This window comes from Callospermophilus lateralis, chromosome 1 (assembly GCF_048772815.1).
Source record: "Callospermophilus lateralis isolate mCalLat2 chromosome 1, mCalLat2.hap1, whole genome shotgun sequence".
NCBI lineage: Eukaryota > Metazoa > Chordata > Mammalia > Rodentia > Sciuridae > Callospermophilus > Callospermophilus lateralis.
The window spans coordinates 74,792,414-74,798,466 of record NC_135305.1 but is presented as its reverse complement, the minus strand read 5'-3'; the positions used below and the strand labels follow the sequence as shown (position 1 = coordinate 74,798,466).

General features: G+C 38.2%; 1 pseudogene; it reads right to left on the bottom strand.

Annotated features, from left to right (window-relative positions):
• Positions 1-1,518: 1,518 nt before the first annotated feature.
• Positions 1,519-2,430, bottom strand: LOC143397575 (heterogeneous nuclear ribonucleoproteins C1/C2 pseudogene; annotated as a pseudogene).
• Between the last annotated feature and the right edge of the window lie 3,623 nt (positions 2,431-6,053).

The window sequence follows — 6,053 nt, the reverse complement described above, 5'->3', positions numbered from 1 at the left end:
CATAAATTCACATAAGCCTCATCTTTCTAAGCATTTGATATCATGGTTTGATCATCTTCCTGAAAAGTGGCACATTTCAATTAATTTAGCTCTCAAGTTAGCAATCATTGCACAGGAAGAAATCTCAGTGCAGTCAATGAAACAATCACCCGTAGTTTGGAGAACAATTTTCTGGTCACAGAGGAGTCCTAGAGAATGAGACTCAGGTCATGAAGTACCTGTAGGCTCTAAATCCAACAATTGTCCAGGTATCACACCTTCCCCCTAGGGCCTCAGGAGCAATCTGGGTCTATTGGCTTAACTTTCTGGAGTATCCCTATGGATGAACAGGTAAAAGCCCAAAATACAAAAAAGAAAAAATTATTTACTTTTTTGTTTTAATTTATTGAGTCTAGATAAAGGATTATTTCCCATTTTTTTTAAGAGAGAGAGAGAGAATTTTTTAATGTTTTCTTTCTTTTTTTTTTTTTTTTTAGTTTTCGGCAGACACAACATCTTTGTTTGTATGTGGTGCTGAGGATTGAACCAGGCGAGCGCGCTACCGCTTGAGCCACATCCCCAGCCCCTATTTTAAACCATCTTTTATTATCAGACTGTACATGATAAATGATTCATTTTTATAACATAAAAATCTCATTATTATTATTATTATTATTATTATTATTATTATTATAATACCTGGGGTACTTAAACACTAAATCACATCCCCAGTCCTTTTTTTTTTTTTTTGAGACAGGGTCTCACTAATTTGCTTAGTGCCTTGCTAAATTGCTGAAATTGGCTTTAAACTTGTGATCCTCATGCTTTAGTTTCCCAAACTGCTGGGATTATAAGTGTGTGCCACTGTGCCAGGCTATTTATTCATTATCAAGGGAATCTCATTGTTATTACTAACAACTAATACATAATGAATGCCTATACTGTGCCTGACAATATGTTAAGCATATTGTGTGCATCACTTCATCTAAGATTACAGTTTTGTGAGAAGCTTTTTTTTTTTTTCCTTCTAGAGGATGCATTTAACATGCCAACTCTCTTTCACAAAGATGCATTGTTACATTTGTGTTGAACAGCCCCACACAGGATTATTATGTTGGGGATAACACACATACTTCTAAAATTCAAAGTTGCTCTCAGGTGCTATAACTAAATGAGATTGCCTTTATAGTTAGGGGAGCAACTACTGAAATCATGTATCAATGGAAAGAACTGTACTCCCTGCATAACAAGAGGTTATTTTGGAGACAGTTGATAAAAACTATACATCCTTTTTATTGTGAAGTCATAAAGAGGTATCAAAATTAAAAGCAACAATTACAGGGAAAGACTTAACAAAACTAATATTAGAGTGTCAAAGGACGTGAAAATGGGACTAGAAGCAGGGCAATATGATATGAACACTGGAAGGACAAAGATAGGGAGGACAGTGAGCAGGCACTGAAGATACGAGGGGAGAGGATCTGGTGAAACTTTGATTGTAGTCAAGCACCTAGGTAAAGAAATAATGGGATAAGATTTCTAAGCCCCACTATGTGCTGAAGAGTCATCCTCGCCATTGTCGCTGTCTCTGTCATCCTCTCCTTCCTCTGCCTCTTTTCCCATCATCCTTGATCAACTCCAGCTGGTCATCCCCCATCTTCATTTTCATTATCATCCAGTAGGTCCCCCTCCTCAGCAGAGTCATCTGCACCCCCATCTGCACCCCCCTCAGACTCCATCTTCATATTAGTTTCCTCTTTCTTCAGGGAGCTGCTGCTCTGCTCCTCTTCCGATTTATCATTCTTTGTCTCTACTGCTTGTTTGCTCTGCTCCTTTTCAACTTTTCCCAGGCTTTCCAGAAGAGAATCCACTTTTTGTTTTATTTGGGTTATCTCCTTTCAACTTTCCAGACTTGGAAGAAGATCCCCGCCGTCCTCTCTTAGAATTGAAGCCACTTTTGCTCCTTCGGGAGGTGTTTCCTGATGCACGCTGGCATTTACAGGACACTACACGCCCTAGCAATGGGAAGAGGAGGAGGAGGAACACATGCGAGGTAACTGTACATTCTGTCATAATAATCACATTGAAAGTCATAGTGCAAGTCACAGTCCAGTTCTGCTACTGGCCCGTACATCTCCGCTGCAGATCCTATCACACCTGCTTGTCCTCTGTCCACTTTTGGCTCTGCAGCCAGATTAACATCTAAAACCTGGCCAGAATTCCGTGGGTCGTCCTCTCCTGCTACAGCAGCTCAGGCGTTCTCTCATTAACATAGTGGATGAAGGCAAAGCCCTTATGGACAGAGCAACCCACAATTTTGCCATCCTTGGAGAAGATTGCTTCCACATCGATGTCTTGCCCGACAGTGTTGACATTCCCAGTGAATACACAGGAGTTTATGGAGCGTGGATCTGTCTTGTTGGTAACATTGCTAGTCATCCTGTTTGATAATGTTTCTTACAAAGGCGAAAGAATGTAGCTGAAGGTCAAAATAAATACATAAATAAATAGATAGATAAATAGATACATAGATAAATCTCACAGGAGTGTGTGGGGGGAGAAGAGGTTCGTTCTGAATCTCCTACTCCCAGATTCTATGTGAAGAAGCCGACCACTGCTGCTCGAGGTCAGCAAGGTGACTGACATCTCTCAGCCTTCCTCTCTTCACAAAATGAGAAGCTAACTTTTATAAGCTTATGCCTGAGGTGCATTGTATAACTAACTAGTTATTTCAATAACTATTGTTGACAGCAGCCCTTTGGAAGGTCAATTCACTTTCTTTCTTTCTTTTTTTTTTTTTTTTTTTTGTACTGGGGAATGAACCCAGGAACCCTTAACTACTGAGCCACATCCCCAGCTCTTTTATATACTTTGTTTAGAGAAAGGATCTCACTGAGTTGCTTAGGGCCTTGCTAAATTGCTGAGGTTGGCTTTTAAATAGGGATCCTCCTGCTTCAGCCTTCCAAACTGCTGGGATTTCAGATGTGTCCAGTGTCAATTAACTTTCAAATAAAGACTATATTTTTAAAAGGAGACTTGGAGGATATTTGTGGAAAATTAAAAATTGTGGTAAAACCACAGATGAAAATGAGCAGACAAGTTTGTTTCAGTGTAATGGGTGGTGGTGGGAATAGGGGGATGCGGCTCAGTGGTAGAACACTTGCCCAGCAGGTTCAAGGTCTTGGGTTCTATTGCCACTGCCAAACAATCAATGTATTTAGTAGGGAAAGACTGATCTTGAAAAGAACATAAGGTTACAGGTTTCTATATTAACACCTATATTCTATATTATCAGTTAAAAGAAATAGCAATATGTCTTTGCAAAATACATGTTAGTTTCATTCTGTTTTATTCTTCAAATACTAGTTGGAAAAGTTAAGTAACAATATGTTTAAGAACCCCCAAAGCTGGGTGCAGGGCACATGCCTATAATCTCAGCAATTTGGGATGCTGAGGAAGGGGAATTCCAAGTTCCAAGTTTGGGGCTAGTTTTAGCAAATTAGTGAGACCGTAAGTAACTTAGTAAGGCTCCATCTCAAAATAAAAAATAAAAAGGGTTGGAAAAGTGGTGAGAGAGAGAGAGAGAGAGAGAGAGAGAGAGAGAGAGAGAGAGAGAAAACCCAAACCATACGAAATAAGGCGTCCATCAGTGTTGAGTTTAAATTTTACCTTTAAGTCTCTACTTAAGGAAAAAAAAAAAAAAAAGCTAAGATAATACCTTGATTTTTTTTTTTTTTTTTTTGGTGGCACTAGGGATTGAACCCAGGGCCTTGTGCATATAAGGCAAGTATTCTACAAGATTATATCTTTAAATATATTTGAGTATCATCACATACTTCAAAGAGTTTGCCTAAACATATAGAGATGGTAAATTCCAGGGATAATTTTCATTTTTAACTTTTTATTAAAACAATGATACACTTGCAAAAAAAAAAAAAACCACCTTATAATTTGTATTTGAAAGCTATGCATTTTCTTTAAGGGTACTAGAGCATGAACAGAAGATCCATGCCTGGGAGTCAGAATTCATAATTTGTTATCTGTAAAAATGTAACTCAGCTTTGCATGTTGGTTTACCAGCTGTAAAGTCAGATTAATAATGGATATAATCTGCAGAGTTGTTTATAAGATAAAAATAAATTTGATTTTTTTGCCCTAGAGAATTAAATATAATTAATGAGATGACAGTTATATTTGCCTATGCACATTTATAGAAGTTTGTGCATTTATTTGATGGCTGTATATTTAATTTGGAAATTTTAAATTAGATCTGAGTGGCAAGAATCCCAATGCTGAAGCATTCTTAGTTTTCTTTTTTTGGTACCAAGGATTAAATCCATGAGTGCTTAACCACTGGGATACATCCCCAGAATTCCCATCCATTCTTTTTTTTTTTTTTTTTTAACTTTAAGACAGTGCCTTCTTAAGTTGCTTAGGGCCTTGCTAAGTTGCTGAGACTGTCCTCAAACTTGAGATCTTCCTGCTTCCACCTCCCAGTCACTGGAATTACAGGCATGTGCCACTACATCTGGCTTTCTGAAACATTCTTGAATTGAATATTAAAGTGCACATTTAAAAGTATTTGCCATATTTATGTGTCTCTAAATGTAATTTGTGATCAGTTTTAGGATTTTCACAAATTTGATATTTTGTCATAATTATCTCAAATGTTTAAATAGAAATTTAAATGTAAACTTGACTTTAGCAACCAACAGAGCTTTCTGTGCCCATCACTCAACTTTGAATCTCATGTGGGATACATAGTTTCTTTCTTTTTTTTCAGACACATGTTTGTCTTTCTATTTTGTTTATTCCTGCTCAACTGTATGTTCTATGACAGTCTGATAGAGATGTTACTTGATATTATCCAATACCTACTGAGGTCAGGAAATCCAAGGTCATCATTATGCTAAAATTAAAGTTACTTATGGAAGTTCATAGACACTTCCAGAATTGGTTTTACCTCCTACATGGGAACATGATCAAGAAGCCCAGAACAGGTTTACTGATATGACTCAATTCATCAATCCCTGTTCACCAATCATCAACCCCTGTTCACCAGTGGTACAGAAAGAGGGTTCTTTAACAAAGCATTATACAACACATCTACCAAACTAAACAAATTTTTTTTTTTGTAGTTAAATGCAGAAAAGTCTTTTTTTTTCTTTTTTCCCCAACCCTTAATTGTTTTTTTTTAATATTAATATTTATTTTTTAGCTGTAGTTGTACACAATACACTTATTTTATTTATTTATTTTTATGTGGTGCTGAGGATCAAACCCAGGGTTTTGCACATGCTAGGCGAGCGCTCTATCGCTGAGCCACAACCCCAGCCCCAACTGGTTTTTTAGTCAGCTCAGGTGGCTGTAACAAAATACCATAGACTGAGTGGCTCAAACAACAAATACTGATTTCTCACAGTTCTGGAAATTGGGAAGATATGGATGCCAGCATGATTGGGTTTTTGGTGAGGGCCCTCCTCTTGGCTTGCAAAGGCAGCCTTCTTCTTGTGTGCTCACATAGTGAGAGAGCAAGCTCTCTGGCGTTTCTTTCTATGACGACACTAACCTCATGGTGGAGGCTCTTCTCATGACCTCATATAAATTTAATTATCTCTTAAAGGCCCCACTTCCAATTCTCTCACAGTGGTAGTTAGGGATTTCAAAATATAAATTTTGGAGAGACAGAAACATTCAGTTCATCATATTTGGCTAGGGCTACTGTGATCAAGTACCACAAACAGCGTGACTTACATAGCAGAAACTTATTGTGCCACATTTATGACATCTGACATCAAGTTTTCAGCAGGGCTGGTTCCTGCTGAGGGCCGAAGGAGAGACTATTCCATGCCTCTCCCCAGCTTGTGCTGCCTTGCTGGCCACCTTTGGTGTCCCTAGGATTCTGCTGCTATATCACCCCAAGCTCTCCCCTCAACATCACCTGTTGTTCTCCCTCTGTGCATGTCTATGTTCATATTGTCCCTTTTTATGAGGACGCCAGTCATATTGAATTAGGAGCCCACCTCATCTTAACTAATTACATCCGTAATGACTGTTCCCAAACTCACATTCTA